The sequence below is a fragment of the Grampus griseus genome (assembly GCF_964374135.1).
Source record: "Grampus griseus genome assembly, chromosome: 7".
Taxonomy (NCBI): Eukaryota; Metazoa; Chordata; class Mammalia; order Artiodactyla; family Delphinidae; genus Grampus; species Grampus griseus.
Window position 1 is genome coordinate 74,381,630 of NC_139001.1, and position 22,159 is coordinate 74,403,788.

Below are 22,159 nucleotides of genomic sequence, written 5' to 3' on the forward strand. Positions count from 1 at the left end.
CAATTTACATTCCCACCAACAGTGCAAGAGGGTTCCCTTTTCTCCACACCTTCTCCAGCATTTGTTGTTTGTAGATATTCTGATGATGCCCATTCTAACTGGTGCGAGGTGATACCTCATTGTAGTTTTGATTTGCATTTCTCTAATAACTAGTGATGTTGAGCAGCTTTTCATGTGCTTCTTGGCCATCTGTATGTCTTCTTTGGAGAAATGTCTATTTAGGTCTTCTGCTCATTTTTGGATTGGGTTGTTTGTCAAAAATCTTACCTGTTTTGAAGTTCATGTCATTATACTTACCACCCATCATCCCTTCTTGCTGTCATCTACCCATCTACTGCTGTTTCCTCTCATTCGCTGATGATCTAAGCACCTGGCTGTTTCCCTTTCCAAACTCATAACTGTCTTCACTTCTTCTGTCTTCTACATCCACATGGAGGCCCCAGTTCCTAAAGCACCTCACCTCTGACGGTCTTCTCTTTGACCCTGCCTCAGCCACCTGCTCTCATTGTCATAACCTCTGATTTAGCATTATGATTACTTGCACCAGCTCTGAGACTTCAGCTTCAAGCATCTTACATGTGAACACCACCTTCTCTTTTTCCAGCTCATCTACTCTGGTATTTCCATTCCAGCATCTTCTTGGCATTATCTGGTTTCCCAATCCATTGGCAATTTCCACACTATCAGTTACACATGCACTTTCCTTTTTGTCCAGCTTGTGGTCAAGGTCCATCACTGTAAACTCTGCTTTGCAAAATCACCCTTAACGCCCTTGGTCCTCTCTTCCTGCTTCTTACTTACCTGGAAAATACTCAAGTTGATTAAGCCCAGCTAGCTGCCTGCTCCACACCTCTACCTAAACAGCTAAAGAAACTGCCTGAAGAAAGAACCACATCCACAACTAGCCTCAATTAAATTCATGGCTACAAGTCTCTAATGGGCAATCCACATTGACCAGCAATCCTATTATATTTTCCAGGGTGTTTCAAAATAGCCAATTCAAATCTCCTCTTTTCCCAAACCTGTTTCACCCCATCCTACCCCAACATCATCACACGTCATTGGGAAAGGAGAGCCATGAGATAAGAACTCTATCTTCCCACCACCCAAACCATGACCTATCAGCTCTGTAGAGCATTCTGTCTGCAGAGCTTCCTTTTACTATGAATGAAATGTTCCTGATCCTAGTGAAGACCAACCTCTTCATCTGTCCCTAAATCTCCCTTCTTGCCTCTTCAAGAACTGTACTCCAACAATTATCCATCACTCTCTCCTGCCGTCATCAGTTTTTCCTCTCTAGTTAATCGTTCTATCATTTCCTCTCTACTTAAACTCATTCTATTACTCTATGGTTCTAAGGAACCCTCCCTTAACCAGGAACTTCTTCCAGGAACTTTTCCATTTCTCAGCTTCTCTTAGTGACACAATTACTTGAAAGAGTTGTCTCTAAGCACTGTCTCTACTTCCACAACCCAACCCAATAAGCTTTTAAAAACATTTTAATGTCTCCTTTTAAAAACACTTTGAATTCTTAACTTCAGGGATACCACACCCTCCTGGTTTCCCTCCTACCCCACTGGCAACTCCTTCTTCTCTTCTGCATAATACAGTGCTCCAATGGCCCACTTCTCTATCTCCACACTCTCCACAGGTAATTCCATCCGGTATCAAATACAACTATATGCAAATAACTTCTAGCTCCATATCTTCAGCCAAAACCCCTCCCAGAATCTCCAGACTCCATTTATCCAATTGTCTAACTGACATCTCCAAAGGAATGTCTAAGAAGCACCGCAAACTTAGCACAGCCAAAACAGAACATTTTACATCTTCCTTCAGGTACATGAATTGCTTCTCTCCCAATTCTCCTCTTCTCAGTTTATGGCCCAGCTGCTCAAGTAAAAAGTGTAAGCCTTCGTCTCAATTCTTGTTTCCTCTCCCCAGAGAATTAATCTATCAGAAAGTTCAGTCAACTCACATGGTTGCAAAAACAAATCCTAAATCCATCCACTTCTTTCCATCTTTAACACCTGCTCGTCCATACAACTATAATTCCTTAGTTGGGCAACTAAAATAGACTCTTAACTGGAGTCCTGCATCCAATCTTCCCTCCCCCACTTACCACAATCCAGTCCACTTTGTGTAGCCAGATCAGCCTTTGATAGCACACAGGCTCAATGGGAACAGCAACACTCACAAGGGGACAAAGTTGGTTCTTGGGGCAGAACGGTGAAAAATCTTACATATTATAATGAGCTGTGGTCCTCCAAAGCTCATCTCTACCCAACAAAATCTTAGTTTTTATATTTAAGGAATACATTCTTGCTAGGGAACTATTAATTTAAAATTTTAATTTATTAATTTCAACTTAATTTTTCTTCTTGGAAAGACATAATGGGAAAAAAAAAAAAAGTCATTTACCAGCACATAATCCTCCAAAGGCTTATATAACCTCAGAAAGAAATCTAAATGCCTTATCCTGGCTTGTACAGCTCTATAGGATCTGGCCCTTGCCTACTTTTTAAAGATTCTCTTGGACACTATGGTAGGTTGAGTAGTGGCAGTGTAAAGATATCCACATCCTAAATCCTGGTACCCATGAGTGTTATCTTACATAACAACAACCAAAAAAAAAAAGACTTTGCAAATGTGATTAAATAAAGGATCTTGAGTGGAGAGATTACCCTGAATGATCAGAGTGAGCCCCAAATGCAATCACATGTATCTTTATAAGAGGGAAGCAAAAGGGAGATTTGACACACACAGAAGAGAAGAAGGCAATGTGACCACAGAGGCAAAGACTGGAGTGATGCAGCCAAAACTTGCTGAATGCCGGGAGCCACTGGCAGCTGAAAGAAACAAGGAACAGATTCTCCCCTGGAGCCTCAGAAGGGAGCATGGCCTGCCAACACCTTGATTTTGGCCCAGGAATACTGATTTTGGACTTCCGGCCTACTGAACAAAGAAAGAATACATTTCTGTTGTTTTAAGCCACGAAGCTTCCGGTCACTTGTTTAACAGCCACGGGAATCTAATACAGATACCTCTGCCTCTCGCGAAGTTCTGGGTTTATTTACCTTCTTCTGCCCATGAGATTCATCAAGAATACAATTAGGGTTTTGGCACCAGCTGTCTCCTCTGCCTGGAATGCTTTGTTCATCTCTGTACAGCTAGCTTCTACTCACTCAGGATGCAGCTCAAATGTCAGCTCCTCAGAGAGGCCTTCCCAAACCATCCAAATCCAAGCTGATCACAGCTCTCATCAGCTCATACATCTCATCTTTATTTAATCATTATTATTTCTTCCCTGCACCCCCCTGAATGTTGCTAGGGCTCAGGGCAGGCCACCCCAAAATATGCACAATGGTACATTAATTATTTTGGATTCAAGTTCCTTAAGAAATGGTGAATGCAAGAGGGACAGTCTGACTCTCCTTTCTGTCTCCCTGAAAGTAAGAAATAAATCTCTCATGTGAAAGGTACACTCCCTGAATCTGGAAGCAGGACACCCTTTAGGCCAGAGATAGGGAATTTGGGCAGAGATGCCTCTATAAACAAACCTGGTTACTTCTTCAAGCCCAAACTCTGGTTAGGTTCCTTACTAATTGAGCACCAAAACCTAAATTTCTTTGTCCTGTCAATACCTCACAAATTTATTGTTTCTTTGTCTAAAAATATAAAAGCTGCCTGCTTTGGCCACTTCTTATGTCCCATTTCAATGAGACCTCTGAGTGCGTGAATTAAAATTTGTTTTTCTCCTGTTAATGTCTTATGTCAATTTTGCTACTAATCCAGCCACAGGAACTCAAGACAGGTAGAGGAGAAAATTTCCCCCTCCCTGACAATGTAAATGCTACAAGAGAAGAGACTGTATCTGTTTTGTACACCACTATAATTTTATTTTGTAAGACAATGCCTAGCACATATTAGGTGAATGAGGAACTTAAATGAGTGGATGATACAGGTGGGAGAAAGGATGGTGGTGCTCTTCAATGAGAGGAAAAGCCTCATGGGGGCAGGGAGGGGGATTATGAGTCCTGTCTTGACTGTGAAAATATCCACTGAGTCTGAAATCAAGGAAGAGGTCTGGTTGGGGATGTTGATTTGAAATCATCGAAATCAAAGATATAGATGTACTTGATGGTACAGAGAACATCTACAATGAGAACGCAGTGAACTAAGAACAGACCGTGGGAACTACAACATCAAGGGGAAGAATCTGCAAAGAGACCCATAAGTAGTAGTTCAAAAGAAGAATGAAGTGTCGTGGTAGCCCGGTGAAAGTTCAATTTCACAAAGGAGGGAAACAGCAGAATCACAGAAATTTCAAGCAGTAAGCTCCTATGGATTTGCCAGTCGGGGAGAAACCAATAATCATAAAAAGAACAGATTCATCTAAGGTAGAAGCCAAATTTTCAACAGTTGCGGGGTGAATGGAAGGTAATGAAGTAGAAAAATAACATATAAAATACTTTCAGGAAGTGTAGCTTGAAAGAAAGGAGAGAATGAGCATGTAGCTAGAGGGGAGTGAAGAGAGGAGGAATAGCTTTGGGATTTGGTCTTGTTTGTTATTGTGATGGGAGAATCTTGAACATTCTTGTAAATATTTAAAATGCAGGTAAACATGGAGAAACTTCATATAGTAAGCTAGCTGAAGAAATGGGGGATTTAGAGTACTGGGGAAAGCATAAACTCTGGATAACTCTACCTCTAAGTTGGTAGTTAATGATGGAGTTAATATATTCAGATACAGGGAAGATGTGGAAAGGAGAACAAAATATTAAGATATCAAAATATTGACATGATATCTCTGTTTTCTCAGTATAACAGGAGGCAAGGACACTGTGAAAGGTACAGCTAACTCTTCACCAAAAACCCATAACCTCTTCCTCTCCCAGCCAGACTAGACTTTCCAATCTCCCCTTGTTGATAGGTGTGACTGCGCACCTGATTTCTGGCTGATGCTGTGTGAGTGGAACTGTTACATTCACTTCAAGACTAAGTATTTAGAAAGTGGATATGCTTCTTCTCTTTCAGAGAAGCAGAAGACGCTTGAAAACAAAGTCCTAAGGGATGGCAGAATCAGAAAATGAAAGGTTCCAGGATGCCTGAGTCATCAATTAGAGGAAAGCCATCCACCAACCAAGACTATGACATGATCAAGAAATAAACATCTGTTGTGTTTGTGCTTTTGTCTATTTTCAGATCTTTCTGTTAGAACAGTTTAGTCTGCTCTAACCACTAACGATCAGTTTCTGGTAAAGAAACGCACAGTGGGATAAAAGGCTCAAAGAAAATGTAGAAGGTTTGGAAAAACTACGGGGAGAAATAAGAAAAGATGCTGTCTAGAAACAAGCAAAGATAAAAGAACTGCCCTGTGGCTAAAGCTAGAGAACATAAATTTGTAGGTGCCTCCAGTTTGCATGATGCTGTTCATTTTCCCACCTGCATTCACAAACCGAGGTGTAGGAGTGGAAAATGCAGATTGATACCAAGTTGCAGGCTGTTTCCACATTCATTAAGACTAACGAGGATTTTAACAATGTCATGGTTCCTAGAAGTCAAATCAAAAGAAATACTGTTTTTCTCTTTCTGACTTACTTCACTCTGTATGACAGACTCTAGGTCCATCCACATCTCTACCAATGACCCAATTTCATTTCTTTTTATGGCTGAGAAATATTCCATTATATATATGTACCACATCTTCTTTATCCATTCATCTGTCGATGGACATTTAGGTTGTTTCCATGTCCTGGCTATTGTAAACAGTGCTGCAATGAACATTGGGGTACATGTGTCTTTTTGAATATTAATTCATATATGTGCAATCTAGAAAAATGGTACAGATGAACCTATTTGCAGGGCAGGGATAGAAACACAGACGTAGAGAACAGACACGTGGACACGGTGGGGAAGGGAAGGGTGGGATAAACTGGGAGATTAGGTTTGACATAAATACACTACCATGTGTAAAACAGATAGCTAATGGGAACCTGCTGTAGAGCACAGGGAGCTCAGCTCGGTGCTCTGTGATGACCTAGATGGGTGGGATGGGGGGGTGGGAGGGAGGTCCAAGAGGGAGGGGATATATATGTACCCATATAGCTGATTCACTTCACTGTACAGCAGAAACTAACACAACATTGTAAAGCAATTTTACTCCAATAAAAATAATAAATTAAAAAAATAAAGAAAAACATGGAAAACAAGAAAAAAAAAGGAATATTGTTTCAGGCAGGCATACTGTGCTATGCATTCAATGTCTGAACAAATTCAGCATCACTGGTGGAAACTGTCGACCCACAGCACCAAGTATTAGGAAGTGAAGTATTAAAAGGCAAAGTTCAATGAGTCGAGCAGGGGAATCCAAAGTAGCAAAAAAAAAAAAAAAAAAAGGGAGTTTCTGTCATACTGGAACATAACTGTGGCTTTGAGTAAGTCACTTATATTCTTTGGAACTCGGTTTCCTCAGTGATATAACATGGTTCACTGTCGATATGTGAAATAACGTGTGCAAAGTGCGTAGCACAGGGCCTAGAAAAAGCCTAGAAAAAGGTGATTGCTCTAAATGATACCTATCATTATTATTTATTATCAATAATAAAAAGACAGTGTTGCGTTAGATCTTTAACCCCCTTCCTATTTAAAATTCTGTGAATACATATATTTTTAGATAAATATCCCAGCTACTTAATGGTGGGTTGGGATAGGGGAAAAGGGCAACATAAAGAAAGAGAGAAGTGAAAGGATATTTGTTGTAACAGGTCCTATGAGCACAAGCCAGGAGGGAGAAGCAGGGAATGCAGCATCCTCCCAAGTGAATGCCACATCTGGAGAGGCTGAGAGAAAGGACATCCCAAACTCGGGGAAGTAAGAGGAAAAGTTAGGCCAGGTCCAGAGGTGAACAGAGCCCACTGACCATGACTGGCTTCCCCTTGCAAGACACGACAAGAGCAATAAAACACCTCGCGCTTTTACGGCTTTAAATTCACACAGTTCTGCCACCTTATTTTACAGAGGAAGAAATTGGCAGGTGCAGAGACTGACCAAAGCCACAGGCAGGTGGCTATAATGTGACTTCAGGAATGCAGAGAAGTAAACACTTGCCCACCCCCAAAGCTCCTTCTACGTAGCCTACATAAATGGTCCCTAAGGTTTTGTCCCCTTAGAATCCAGAGACCTTTGACATAGCGACAAGCTAATTTTATCAGTCATCTTGTTATGAATTAATTTTCTGGATTCTTTCTTAAGAGATTGGATTAGGTAGGCAGGTGGGGAAAAAGGGAGAAGTTAGTGAAGAGAAGGGAGCCCTAGGAGCCCTGACAAAGGTGACTCCTTAGCAGATCTTAAATGACCTCCTCATTTGCAGATTCCTCCACTGATTTTCTTCACAGATTGCTGTTATAACTTTGGTTCAAATGCAGCAATTTCCTTTCCTCCTCCTAAAACAAATATCCTTTAGCTATAAGAACTGCCAAATGTATAGGGAGAAAGGAAGCCTGAAAAAAGATAAAGATTCAGTTTAACTGATTATCTGAAATGCATCTGCCTGTGTGTTACCTGCTGTCCAATCACACCCCAACCATTTCTATCACTTATTCTTGGTAATTAAGGGATGAGCGAATTATGAGTCAATCATTCATTCAACAACTATTTACTAGGTGTCCCCACATGCAGGGACTTGGGTTGGGCACACGAGGTCTATAAAATTGTATAAGATCCAGCCCTTGCTCTGCATGATCTTCTGCAGGAAAGGAAATTATGCATGTTTTCAAATAATGACCATACAGAGGAGTAAATGGGATACTTACGAGTGGCATAAAAAGAGTAGTTGAAGAGTTTAGGAAATGTACAATACACTTCTCACTGGGGTAGTGCAGGAAAGCATCACAAAACTGGTAGCCTGTGGTCGGGACATTCAAGGATTGGTAGGATTTTAAAGAGGTAAAGTAGAAGGAAGAACATTAGCATAGGGGCAGCGGTAGGAATAAAACAGATCTAGAGAATTTCACGTAGTCCAGTTCGACTAGATCACGAGGAAGAGAAGGGCAGAAGTTTAATATTGGGGCAAGACCGGAAACGTCCATGAATTCAAAGATAAATATTTAGAATTTAATGCAATAGGGCAGAGTGACCCACGGAAGGGTGGAACAAAGAGTGATATGATCAAAGCAGTTCTGATATTACTGCAGCGAAACAAAACATCCTTTCTTTCTTCCGTTTAAACAAAAGGAAAACGACTTTTGAGAACCTAGTACTCTGAGCCGTACTATTTTCATCACTTTTCAAATACAGGTAGAAATTCATTGTGTTTTATTGAAACTCATAAAATCCCAGTGAAAAGTTTCCTAAAATGTTTACCTTGAACATCAACTTTTGTTCCTAGTGTGAATAACCAACCAGACTTAGTGGTCACTGGTGCGTATGAGGTAAGTAATAAAGCTTTCTAAGCGTGTGTCAGCGAGTCATACTCGAAGACCGTGTCATTTGACAGTAGCAGCTTCTAGAAACCTCATTTTCAGAAAACAGCATCTCTGTTATAATTTGTGGGGTTTGAAGGATATAGGTGGATAATCAAATATGAAATTCCATAGAGGATATATCACTATTTAAAGAATCTGAGGCTAGAAAAATCTAAATGAAACAGTCATTGCTCACACTTTAACAGTATCTGACTGCTACAGAATAAAGTACACCAGTAATCATTTCATTTTGCCAGAAAAAGTAAAAGATATCCCCAAGTAATGCTTTAGAGTTTCGTTAATACATTTTGTCACAATAAATTTTTACTTAGGAGGGCAACATTTTCTATTAGTTAATTTTTTCCCACTAATTTTAGTGAACTAACAGAACCAGAGCTTGACCTAATTAAAATCAGAAACAATGTTTTGTCTGCTGCACAAATCAGAAACCGTATTTTAAAAGAATCAACAGAAAATTTTCAACTGAAAAATGGGAAATAAGAACACAGATACGATATAGGAAGAAATATTTAACCCAAAGAACTAGTAAGAACTGCCAAAAAAAGGTGAAAATCCTGGGAAACAAGGGGAAAAAAACCCAAAACAAACAAACAAAAATGGTCACATTCACGTCAGGACACAAAATTAGAGTTCTAGACAAACTCTGACCACAGTCATTACCTCAGCATCCTCAGGTATTCAAACCATTAGCTCCTCAAGCTTCCTTTTCCTAAAATGCTCCTGAGATCAATCCCTGGTCAGGTAATACAGGAAGAGGTCTAAAGTTGTTCGACATTTCCTGGCTTGTAGCCACGTTGGCCCTTGTTTTTCTCACGTGCAGTTGAATCTGATCATCTCTCCCCCCTGCCTACATTTCTTTCCCCCATCATGTCAACAATTCTAAAACAAGGAAATATACAACACACCCTTTTATTAGCTTCTTCTTCCTCTATAAAACAACTTCCAAGTTGCCTTCTTATCTCAAAGGTGATGAATCCTCATGGAATTTCCTGAGTATTTTGAAGAGCATCTAAAACCACTTTTATAACACCATCTAAAATTAGCCAGTTGTGGGGATCCCAAACTTAATGACTAGTAATTTTCCCCGGAAACTTCAGATGAAAACAATATCCTATTATATACAACTGGAGAGAGTAAAAGGCAGGCCATCTGACACTTTGTTTTAAGCAAGGGCGTTAAAAGTGGCAAGAATGAAAAGTTATAATTTTTAACTCCAATCCTAGGCTTTAAAACTTCAGAGACACAGTGAAAAGTATCATTTAGTTCATGTACAGAATTGTATTGTAAGTTTCTAATATGCTTTTCCATAGAAAGTTTACTTTTGAAAGTATATGATTGTTTGGCTTTTTAATACACTGAAGTACAAAATAACAAACATTCTTGAAACAAAAATGATCCGCTGTAATCTTCAGGACACTTTAAGTCTCTCTGTTGCTGAAGTGATATTCTCTTCACCACAAAATTGTCTCCAGCTACTTGAGCGCATGTTAACCTCTCCCTTCCATAACCATTGGGTACGGTACTATGCAAGATCTTACGCTGGTCTGTAACTGTTCAACATCTATACGTTCTACCTTGTTAAATGAACTCTAACCTTCTCAAAAGCAGGATAACCATATTTTTCTTTATCTTGTTACTATATAATGCTGCACAAGACTACAGAAAAGTTCATTTAAGAAGTCAAGTGTTACAGATGTTTGATTCCTAATGCTCTTTCTAAAGTGTTGTTTCTGTACTTAGGACAACCTAGTGAGTCTGGCTGTTGACAAGTAGAAAAAAAATCAAGTTCTGGAAAACCTGAGCAGAAACTTCATCACATTAAAAAAATAAAGAGGAGAAATTACATAGTGATCTGGAAATTGTTTCCTGTCTCTAATAACCATAGCTGCCACTAACTTCCCCTTCCCCCTTCCTTCTATCACACACACCAAGTTAACGGGGAAAAAACCTGGATAATTCATTCACAACATGCAAGAGCTAAATTATCCAACTATCTGCATTCTTTCCCCAAGTCTTCCCTTTTTGAATATAAAAAGTAAAATATATAAGAAAGAAGAAAGTAATATTTTGAAGTCTACTACCTGAAAGGAACATCACTAGTGATTTTACGTGTTGTATCACATATTATTATCTACATTTTGTCAGTGAGACAACTGAGGCCCAGTGAGGTTGAATAGTTTCCCTAAAGCCAAAATCTCTGGTTTTCTTCCCCCACTACATCCAGCTAGAGTTTGTCCCACAGTTTAGTCACTCACTGAGAAAACATTTATCACAAACTAGTCACCACTCTAGATACTGGAAATACGAAAGTGTGTGAGGCAGCCCACGCCCTCTCACAGAACGTACATTCTAGTAATGAAAGCAGAAACTAATAGCAAACGGGATAATTTGAGAGTTATAATTATTCGCCAATATGACTTATGTACAATGATAGTCAAATATTTCTAAACATCTCTGCGATTAAATAGTTACAAAAACAAGAGGGGAGGCATTGACGATTGGCCCTCTTGTCAATTACTGAGCTTAAGCCATTGCGTCTTTTAATAAATCAGAGGCAGAGAGAAGGAAGCAGAGTATTAATGCTACTCAGAATGTCTATAAAATAAAGTGACTATGTGAGACATCAGAATGGACAGCTCCAACAATGCTGGTTCTCAAACCCCAAATTCCATCTTTATCCATTATTACTAAGGTACCGCTGCATCATTGGACGAGTTGATTTGGAAAAACCAAGGGAGTGTTGTAACTTGACATAATCCCCCTATGAGAAACGCAGGAGGGTTCCAACATCCTCATCATAAGGTTCCCCAGGCTGCACGTGGTATGCGTTGAGCAATGGCACTCAGCGACTAGAGTGGTCAGTAGCTACCAGGAAGTGCCTGGCCCCCGTGTGGCAGTTCCCATTACCCTCCACACTCCAAAACTTCACATCTATTAAACCTGGGAACGTATGCAAAATTGTTTTGTTTTAAGCAATGAGGACTCAGTGGAACCTACTTTTCCATCCCATACCTATTTATACAAGTATAAAAGTTGACTAAATTAGTTGTTAGCTATTTCTATAGCTGTCCCCACCCTTTCCCATGATATTTATAAAGTGTTGCATAATTTGGGTTGGCCCCGTCACTAAGAGAACTTGCATGTGTAAACTTCTTTGGAACTCCTGAGGAGGGCAGTTCCCGGAGTGAATGCTCCCTCGCAGAAGATGGAAGGCAGGCTAGAGGTCAAGGGCTCCAGATCAGCCCTTCATTCACAGGGCTATACGTTCCTACCAAAGCACGCTTCAAGTCTATTTTTGACTCAGAAGTTACTACGTGGGGAGTAGGGTCTGTTTTAAGTTCATCAGGGTACACCTTCCATTTCCTCCTAAAACTGTCACACTCCAGCAGCTAAGATCTCAAAGAAGCCTCAGTCCCCTTCTAGAATCTTTCCCTCCCTTGCTTCAGAAGGGAGCAACAGTCCTTTTCAGACGAGCTGCATCCACAAGCCAGAAGTTTGCAGCAAACTTTCATTTAGACATCAACTCTCACCCCAAAGTCCTGCCACTTAACCAAGGAGGCAAAAGTATTCCACTCCACCGCCCCGCTCCCAGTAAGAATGAGCCCACGTTCTGTCGGTGCGGAAAAATTCTAAATCTTTCCCCAGATTCTGCCACCACCCACCCCAACACCGGACTCCACCCGGTCAGAGAGGGACCACCCCCCGCCCCAGAACCCAGGGGGCGGGGGCACGGGGGTCTCCCGGGAAGCACACACCTTAGATTGATCCTCTCGCGCGAGGGGAGAGAGAGCAGAAGCACCCGTTTCCGCGGGCCTGGGCGGAGTCTCTGCCTCCCCCGAATCAGCGCCTCGGTCCCGATACTTGCAGCGAGGCGCGCGTGGATGTCACTCGCCCCGAACAAGCTGGGCGACTGTAACCCGACGCACCAGAGCAGCCGCGCCCCCGCCTCCCCCGAAACTCGCGCCTCCCGCTCCCCTCCCCGAGGGTCGACCCCGGCGGCGCGACCGCCACATCCAGCTGAATACCTCGGGCCCAGGCTCCGCCGACCCAGCGGGGAAGCGCGGAAATGGAGGCGGGGGACCCGGCCGGGAAGGCGGGGAAGCGTTGCGAACCAGCGGGCAGAGAACGAGCGAGGTCTCCGCCTCCAAATGAACATGACTAGACCTGGGCGCGGGGCCCGCGGGGATGGGTCGCGGCGCGGCGTGTGCGTGGCCCTGGCCCCAGGCCCCAAGTCCTGCCCGCGTCCTCGCCCGGCCTCCCTCGAGACCCTCCGCCCAGCCTCGCCAGCCAGCTGGCGGGCCGGGAAGCCTCGGCGGGGCCAGGCCGGGGGAAGACGGCGGAGGTGTCGGATTTCCTCCGCCCTCCCCATTGTGGGCCGCCCTCGCCACCTGCCCAGGAGAGAGGAGACACTCGTTCGCCTGCACGCCGGCGGGACTGGCTTACCTGATTTCTCGTTACCCGCCCCCGAATCTGGCTTCCCCTATTCGGCAGGCAGGCTTCCCTGGGCCTAGAAACGCGTCTGGGAGGCAGGCGGGCCCCTGGGACCCCACCGTCAGAGCCCAAAGCCTTCGCCCGTGCTCCCCCCGCGCGCTCTGGAGGCGCGCCCGGCCGCCTGACCCCTGCCTGAATGTCAGCGAGAAGACCCGCAGGGAAAACCAAGCCCAAGCTTCAGGGGGTGGGATGCAGAGCACGGGCTCCTCGGGCCCAGCCTCTTACAGGTGGGGGGAGGGGAGAGCCCGGGCAGCAGAGCTGCAAGCTTCCCAGTTGCACCTCCAGAACCGACCCTGCCCACTGAGCATGCCCAGCTCACTTGTTGGCACTGGAAGTGCTAGGCGAGGCCAAGGGGGCCCAAGGAGGACGCAGATGGGGTTCAAATTGACCCATTTCTTTAAGGTCTTTCCTCCGAAGATCTCTGGGAGCTTTACACGTAACGTTTCTACCGTGGTACTGGAAAATACCCAGGGAAGGGTTGGAAAGGCCTTCCAAAAAAAGGCAGCCAAATTAGTTTGAAACAAAATCGCAGGGGTGGGGCTTTTTCAGCCAATTATTTATTGTCACTAATTTCTTTAAATACCAGATAATTATTATAATTGACCCAGAGGAATATGTAGTTTCATTGGGTCCCAAACTCATAGTAACAGGAAACCAGCCTATCCAATGGGTAGTCTATCCAGTGGAACAGCGGGGGATTGGGGCGGGGGGGGGGGTGGGGGTGGTTTTAAATGATCAATGCTAGGTTCCCATCCCCACACCAGTTGAATCAGTCGGTGAATGGAACCTGGAAATCTTTATATTTTAAAACTATGGGTCTCAAGGTGTAGCTGGGGGAGCCAGCATTACGAGAGAACTTGATAGACATGCAGATTCCCGGCTTCACTCCAGACTACCTGATTCTTAAACTCTGGGGCCAGGGGCCTAGCTGATTGAACAAGCCCTTCAGGTGATTCTGGTGCACACTACAGCTTGGAACCAGTGTTGAAACCCTACCCCCACCCCATGATCCACGTGAGCACCCAGGCAGGGTTGAGAACCCCTCTAATAGACCATTGCTTTCACATTTTTTCAAATCCTAAACGTTTGTCTAGAAGAGCAACACGTTGCATAGAAAAGGAATAATCTGGCAGAATGAGGTGCCAGTCCTGGATTTTCTTCCCACTGATTCTCCCAGGACAGTTCAGTGCTTGGAAAATGGAGACAACATATTCACTTTTGTACCTAGCACAGTCCCTATAACATAATAGATGTTCTATAATTGTTCATTGATATGAAATGAATGCTCAGGTGAACAATTTGTTCCGAGCCCTATTATGTCTGCTGTTTATTTTCCCCACAAGTCCTGGTCACCTTGCTAGCTAACAAGCCAGCAGGGATTCAGTTCTCATCCGTAACCCATGACCACCCACGATGGTCCAATCCAAATCAGACCCTGACAGAATAGGACATGGGAGGAAGTAGAGAACTTTGAGGTGAGAAAACTCAGAAGCACTGGACAAGTTTTCACTTGCCAAGGCTGGGGCACAAAGCAACCAAAGGAAAGCAGGAGGACCCTAGGCATTGGTGGAATTCAGGAAAGGTATCAAATGAAAAAGGTGTGTAGGGGAGGGGTTAAGAGAGGAGAGATAAGAAAGCTTAACGTGCATGATAAGCATACAGCTTACTCTGGATCTTCTTTTTCTAAACAACCCACCTCACCCCTCCTCTTCCCCATGCTCCATACACATCTAATTTCAACTACAGCCTTGAAAAAAATTTTTAATTAGAAACCATTGTAAAATAATTACTTCCAATTACTGCATAAAAACATAGCTGATTTGTAGTTATTCATCATAACTTAGGCATCCATTTTTATTCAAGGCAAAAGTGGTAAAAAAATTAACTTTTCAATATATACACTAGATAATTTCAAAATGCAGAGGTTTATGATCCTTCTGCTTTAAGACCGACAGAGACTTACAAAATCAAGAACTCTGCCTTATTTACTCCATCAGTATCTTCTAGAAGGAATAAAGGATAAAAATAATTTTTTCCTTTTAGCCTTGAACATGATGCTTTAAAACTTAGGTTACTATTTATGAGTACCTAAAGTGGCTTTCCACCTCTCTACCTCTGCCCCTGGGTCTTGCTTATTATGATAAGAATTCCACTGAAAGAATTTGGCTGCTGACTGAGGTATCTAACAGTAATGTAATTTCCCATATGGATAAACAATCTCTTTTCATTGTTAAGATAATTTTATGGGGAGGAGGGCAATAATCATTCATTGAGAAATGACTCTTCAAAATTAAGTATTACACTAGATACAAAACAATATTAAAAAAAAAAAGTCTGCCCTACACACATACACTTGCTACAGCTTCTCATGGAATTAAAACAAAACCAAACAAACATGTTGAGGGCTAAAAAGGGAGAAAACTGAGTGAGGGTGTAGGAGGGGAAGCACTTATCATAACTAAATTTAAAAACATGAATTAATTATTTTAGCAGAAAACGATCTCCTGACCCTACCAGTACCTCAGAGAAGTTAAGAGTCTTGAGTGTTCCTCCTTGTCGCCTTAAGCATGACTCAGCATTTGGAATGAAACTATGTTTACTGTCCTTCAGATTGAGGGTGTCAAATAACCCTGGTGCCACCTAACTCTCTTCTCATGTGCCTATGGAAACTTCAGGTCTATCCTAGGTTTTCAGGCTCACATGGCTACCGAAATCTGAAAAGCTTTCCCCTTTTCCTTCATTCCTATGTAAACAAAGCCTAAATTCGCCTGCCATTAATTTATCTTGCTTTCGCAGTGTTGTCAGGTAAATTTGGGTTATTTTCTATAGTCTAGTGTAACAATACAAGCGAGAAGTTCTTCCTTTCCCAAGCCTGGAGAGTAGGTTCCCTGACGCTTAGACATCTTCAACCCAACTGCTGGGGGTGACCTTTCCACCAAATGGGGAACCTTCCGTTGGTGATTCTATTACTCACCTTTTATGACCATTTACCACCTGCCCAGGGTCAACTGCTTTAGTCCCTACCCACTTCTAGAGAGGAACACATTTTCCCTGAGAGTTCGTTGGTTATCAAAGCTCATAATAAAATTATGGAATGTAAAGATTGAAAGGGGCCATAAATGTTATCAACTCACGGACTTTTGTTTTACAAATGATGAAACCAAGGCCCAGAATTATTAAGTACTTTCCCTAAAGTTACAGAGTTAGCCTAACATAGAGCCAAGACTAAAATGAGAAACTGCTTGGTATAGAGAACAGTGTGTGGGCTTCAAATCCATCCTCTTCTGAGTTCTTTAACCTCTAGCCGCTCAGAGCCTCAGTTTCCTTATCAGTGAAAATATATTGAGAATAGCAAACATTCAGTACCTCTTACTCTGTGTCAGGCACTAGCCTTAACAAAGTACTTGTAATCTTTAATACTCTGAATAACTATGAGTTTTTTGGTTTGGCTTTGTTTTTACAAACTGGGAAATTGAGGCACAAAATTGTTAAGTTAAGTGCCAAGAAAACACAGCTAGCAACAGCCAAACTGGAACTGAATGGGATAATATATGTAAAATGCCTAACATGTAGATTGTCGATAAAAGTATCACCAATGTCATTTCCCTGCCCTGAACCCCACACATTCTGACTCATGGTCCAACACCTGGCCAAGACACCTTTGTTCTGAGCTTTGATTGCTGTGTATGCTCACATCTTTCTTCCATTCTATTATTTTAGTACTTTACATAATTTAGGAAGTACTGTATGTACTTATAATCTTATCCATTGTTAACAACAGTTACAACATTAAGAAGATAACCAAACATTAAACAAAGACTTCAAGTTTACTACTTACAAAAACAAAAACAAAAACCCACTAATATGGAGTTTCTAGAAGATTAGCAGTGCTGTCCAGAAAAATCTTAAATCCTTGAACAGGACTGGACCAGAACCTTTGGAGCTTGGAGATTAGAGCAGTTCATTTATCATTTAGTGGACCTCCACCTCCTTGTTACTTGAATTCTTAAAAGCAGAGTTATAGACATCTAAAAATATCCAACAGAAAATCTTCCCACATCAGTGATTTTCAAAGAGTTAGGATCAAGAATGAGGTAATCATACGGTATATGATCCTTGAAAAGATGAAATGAAAATACTAAATATATTTTAATAGGTTTAACCCATATTTTAATGGGGTCTTTAAGGTTTATTTCTGCTTTATAAGAATCTGGGAAAGTCTTCTTGAAATAAATTTTTAAGGCATCAATATAAAGTGACACCAGGAAACTTACTTAGATGTAAAGGTCTTGTGGGTAAAGGAAATATGAACTTCCTTGGGCAGGCATCCACTTTGTTCTTTGGACAAGGCAGCACTGAAGACAAATGTTGGTGATATATATTGAGTAATGTTGTCTCTGGAACATAGCCTCCTATTTAATAGCAGGAGGAAGGTTGTGGGCAAGCAGATATGTCCCAAATCACTCATGCAGAGAACATGAAAATGTATTAGATTCTGATGTGGGAGCTGAAACAAAATGGAGGATTGGGTTCTTCAGAGTAACTGTTTATGATTCAGTGAAAGAGGCAAATAAGCAGAGAGTAAACAGCCCAAGAAACTGGAGATTTGTTCAGTTCCGTGTCTGAATACCTGTTACATAACCTGGAGATGGCTTCAATCTCAGCGGTAAATGCTTAAAATAAACTTGACTACAGTTTCTAATGTTATAATGTGATTTTGTTTTGAATGAGTGAATCTGAATAGCAAAAAAATAGAGCAACAATAGCAAAGGACAGGGTTTATGCCTGTGCCTGACCAGCTTTAAAATAAGAAGAACGTTGTGTCTTAATTCAGCAGCCTTGAAGCCTGTGGGCAATGACCTAATTTCTTCCAAGCCAAGAGGAAAGTCCTTTACACACAGGGGTATAGGCCAGAGAGTAACAGGTGCTGTTCCCTCAGCAAATACCTTGGACTCAAAAGGAAATCTTCATTCCTCCTCTGTCAGCAAAAGCATCATGCAAAGCCAAAAATGAACCATGGAAAAGTAGAGAATTTTTGTTCTGTTATCTTTGAGTTACATATTGAAGTTTATTTTATTTTTGCGGTACGCGGGCCTCTCACTGCTGTGGCCTCTCCTGTTGCGGAACACAGGCTCCGGACGCGCAGGCTCAGCGGCCATGGCTCACGAGCCCAGCCGCTCCGCGGCACGTGGGATCTTCCCGGACCGGGGCACGAACCCGTGTCCCCTGCATCGGCAGGCAGACTCCCAACCACCACACCACCAGGGAAGCCCAAGATTTATTTTTAAAATAGCTCTTTTGGGGGGCATAAAACAAAAGAAGAGAATGGTTCAATGTAACCTTCATCAAAGAGAAATTTGAAAATTTAATGGAAAGTCTATTAACAGTCTCTAGAACACACTGTAAATAGATAATCCCGCTTCCTTCTTGCCTAACTTTCAACCCTGGTCAAGTTTCTGAGAACTAAGGCAGCTTGACATGTGATAAAAAGCTAGAAACTGGTGTCAGGGCATCTGAAAAAACAATTTTTTTCCTCGTAAATTTAGAGTATGTGTGTTCTAAAAATATCTTTCAATAGTCAAATGTGGAGGAAGGCACTTTTTCCTGAGCATGTGCTCTTCACTATCAAACTGAGCCTCTCAGAGTTTTGAAAAAGAGTAAAAGTCCAGCCCTCACAAAGATGGCCTTCCTACAGTGGGTCTCAAAGTGTTGCAGGGTGGAATTCTAGCTTTTCCATGATTTTCCTCACCCTAGACACAATTTACATTCTTGCTTTGGAGCTATGTGAATGCAAATTATCCCCAGGCTTAAGGAGGTGAAGTGAAGACTTAAAAGCTATCCTATTGTAGGCTGAATAGTGGCCTCCCTGGAACCTTTAAATGTCACCTTATATGGGGGATGGGGAGTATTAACAGATATGATTTAATTAAGGATCCTGAGATGGAGACGTTTTCCTGAATTATCAGGGAGGACCCTAAATGCAGTCACATATAACCTTATAAGAAAGAAGTAATAGGGAGCGTTTACACAGACAGAAGAGTATAAGACAATGTCATCATGTACACAGATTAGAGTAATGCAGACACAAGTCAAGGAACGCCAGCAGCTGGAAGAAGCAAGGAATGGATTCTCCCCCAGATCTTCTGGAGAGAGTGCAGCCCTGCTGACCCTGATTTCAGTCCAGTGATTTTGGACTTCTGGCCTCCAGAACTGTGGGAGACTATATCTCTTGTTTTAAACCACCAAGTTGGTGGTAATTTGTTACAGCAGCAATAGGAAACTAATACAACTTCCTTCATTTATTTTCCTTTGACACCAACATCAATCTATCTCTGTAGAGCTAGCCCGTCAGTACATCACTGGCATTTGTAGGGTATTCTTCATTCAAGATGCCAAAGCAATTTACAGTCATGTAAATGGGCTCAATTTTCTGCCTTGTGGGACATTCAAGCAATACCAGAAATTTCCAAAATTTGAGAGATGCCTGGACCTTTTTTTCTTTTTTTTTTTTGAGCTCAGTATCACACAGTCCAGATTGTAGCATGTGATAGGCTCTAGGTTGACCTTTATATATGCCTTCCAGGCAAGGTAAAATGAATTAATTAGGCTAGATGTAAGACAAGGAGTGGTGGGTCTGGAGCAAATTGGAGACAGCATACCACAGCTAAAGAGATTGCTCTACCTAAACCTGGTGATCAAACTTTGTGCTACCAGCTAGGACAACAGGTATACGCTTCCTTATGTGATGTAATATGAAGTCTGTATTATCACCTCAGAATTACTTTTGCCCCAAATGTTTAACCTAAATTAGTCAAGCCTTTAGATCTGAATCCCAATCCACAAGATAACTGACCCCTTCAAGGAGACAATGCCATAGAAGAAAAGGGGCAAGTGGGGGAGAGCCTGATCTAGAGTAAAAGTGACTTATGTGACATAACTAAATGCAATGCATATGTTTTAATTGGATCCTGGCTTGAAAGGAAAATGAATCTGAAAGAAACTTTGGGACAATGGGGAAATTTGAATATAGACTGAGTAAAGATGACCTTCAGGAATGATGATTGATTTTTTTTTCAGCATGATAGTAAGATTGCAGTTCTGTAGGAAACGGTCCTTATTTTTAGAAATGCATGCTAACATATTTAGGGATGAAGTAATATAACCATTTTAAGATGGTTCAGCAAAAATATAAATGTATATAGGTATTTACTTTTATAATAAATATGGAAAAATATTACCTATTGTTGAATCTAGAGGTAGTGAGTAGATATTTATTTGTATTTCTACTCTTCAGTTAGCCTTAAGATTTTCATAATCAAAATCTTGAGAGAAAATAAATGGGGCAGCCTTTACACAGCTCTTGTCCATTGCTGTCATGTAGGAATTAGGCCCACTGTTACTAGATACTCTGAATTTTCAAAAGAAGCCGGAAATCTGGGGTTTTTATATAGAATGCTTTTCCAACGTAAGAAAATATTAGCAACCACATCTAAAAGCAAATCAACAACAACAACAAAACCTCTGTGCAGGCCTGATGCAATGTATTTGGATGCTGAAGCTCTAGGCTCTAATCAGCATCTCTGATTCAGATCATTTGCACCTTAACACTTTTCCTTACACATTGGCTCTGACCCTCCGTCCCTGATTTTCTTCTTTCTCAACGTGACATCTGGCTAACTCAGTCCTTTTCTCACCCTTGCTCTTCTTTTTTCCCAGCTGGCCTCTACTGCTTTGCGGTTTCATTGAGCAGTTGACAGATAATGTGAGAATTAATCAGGCTATGGATTTCTCTGGAGTATCAGATAATTTAGCAAACTGAGAATTGTTTAATAATTATCCTAGGGCACTAAACATTATCCTAATGATCTAAAGTAGTTATTAAACCTTCCCACTTAAGATTATTAAATTGCAACATCTGTTTCCAGGAAGCATTTCTATTGCATGTAATATTTGTAAAACATTTACAACTGCTTTTAGTTATATCTCAGACCCTATGATACATTTATTGTTTTCTTCCTTATTTAATGGCTAAAAACTAGGCATGGAGTCCTAAGGGTAACTTGAGTCCTCTGTAGGAGAAGGTATTAGACCTAGGAAAGCTTCCTGGATGACAGGCTGCTGTTTATCCAACTGCACCACGTTCTCTCCAGGCCTTGTTTGCTTTATTAGCTAATTACCAGACTGCATATTCAACCCAGGTTCCAACTTTATTAAGGGTTATTTACTAGCTAAAATCAATACCGTTTCGATTAGACACCTGGCATTGCTTTTGGTAACTAAGCATTATTTGGGCTTCACTGCTTTTACTCCATCAGGGAGATGGGAAAGTGCTTTGTTTTGATTTTTTACACTTAGTGGCTACTGCTCTTAGCAGTAGGAGATAAAAGGGCAGTTGGGACTTGCTTTGCCAAGGCAGAGACTAGGAACAAACACGTAATATTTACTGCACGAGGAAAGGGGCAAAGAAAAATAGCATGATGGACAGTGATTTTACTATTTTAAAGCTCTTTTTTCATTAGATAAATCTCTTTGGATATATGTCTGGCACACCAAGCACCACATTAGCCCTAAAAATAAAAAGATAAATAAAATACACTCTCCAACTTGCTTAAGTTGGAAAGAAACAAAATTGAAACAATAATAACTATAAAAGAGTGAAAAGAGCAAAAAGTAGATGTGGAACTGGGTTTTGACATAGCATAGGAAAAGGGAATGATTTATTCTTTCTAGAAAGAAAAATGCCAAAGAAAGCATTTTTGTTGGTGATGATGGTGAAATAAACATAAAGGTCCTTTTTAATATAGGTATTTTATTATGAAGGTACAGTGTTCCCCTTTATCAATGGGGGAACATTCCAAGACCCTAGTGGATAACTGAAACCGCAGATGTTACTGAACCCTATACATACTATGTTTTTTTCTATGCACGCATACCTATGATAAAGTTGAATTTATAAATTAGGCACAGTACGAGATTAACAAAAGTAACTAATAAAATAGAACCATTATAAAAATATACTGTAATACAAGTTATGTGAATGTGGTCTCTCTCAAATAGAACCATTATAAAAATATACTGTAATAAAAGTTATGTGAATGTGGTCTCTCTCAAAATATCTTATTGTACAAATTTAATGCCTTTGCTATCTTTTTTTTTTTTGTGTGTGGTACACGGGCCTCTAA

The 22,159-nt window shown here is 41.3% G+C and overlaps 1 protein-coding gene across 3 annotated transcripts in view; it reads right to left on the minus strand.

Moving 5' to 3' along the window:
* GPD2 (glycerol-3-phosphate dehydrogenase 2) overlaps nt 1-13,109 on the minus strand; it is a 134,427-nt gene extending 121,318 nt beyond the window's left edge. Inside the window, exon 1 of one of the 3 annotated variants that reach the window (XM_082658127.1) lies at nt 12,242-12,615. The gene's annotated coding sequence lies outside the window, so the exon portion shown is untranslated. Of the gene's footprint in view, nt 1-12,241; nt 12,624-12,929 lie in introns of those variants that run through there. The other 2 variants (XM_082658126.1, XM_082658125.1) reach the window with 2 other exon arrangements.
* Between the last annotated feature and the right edge of the window lie 9,050 nt (nt 13,110-22,159).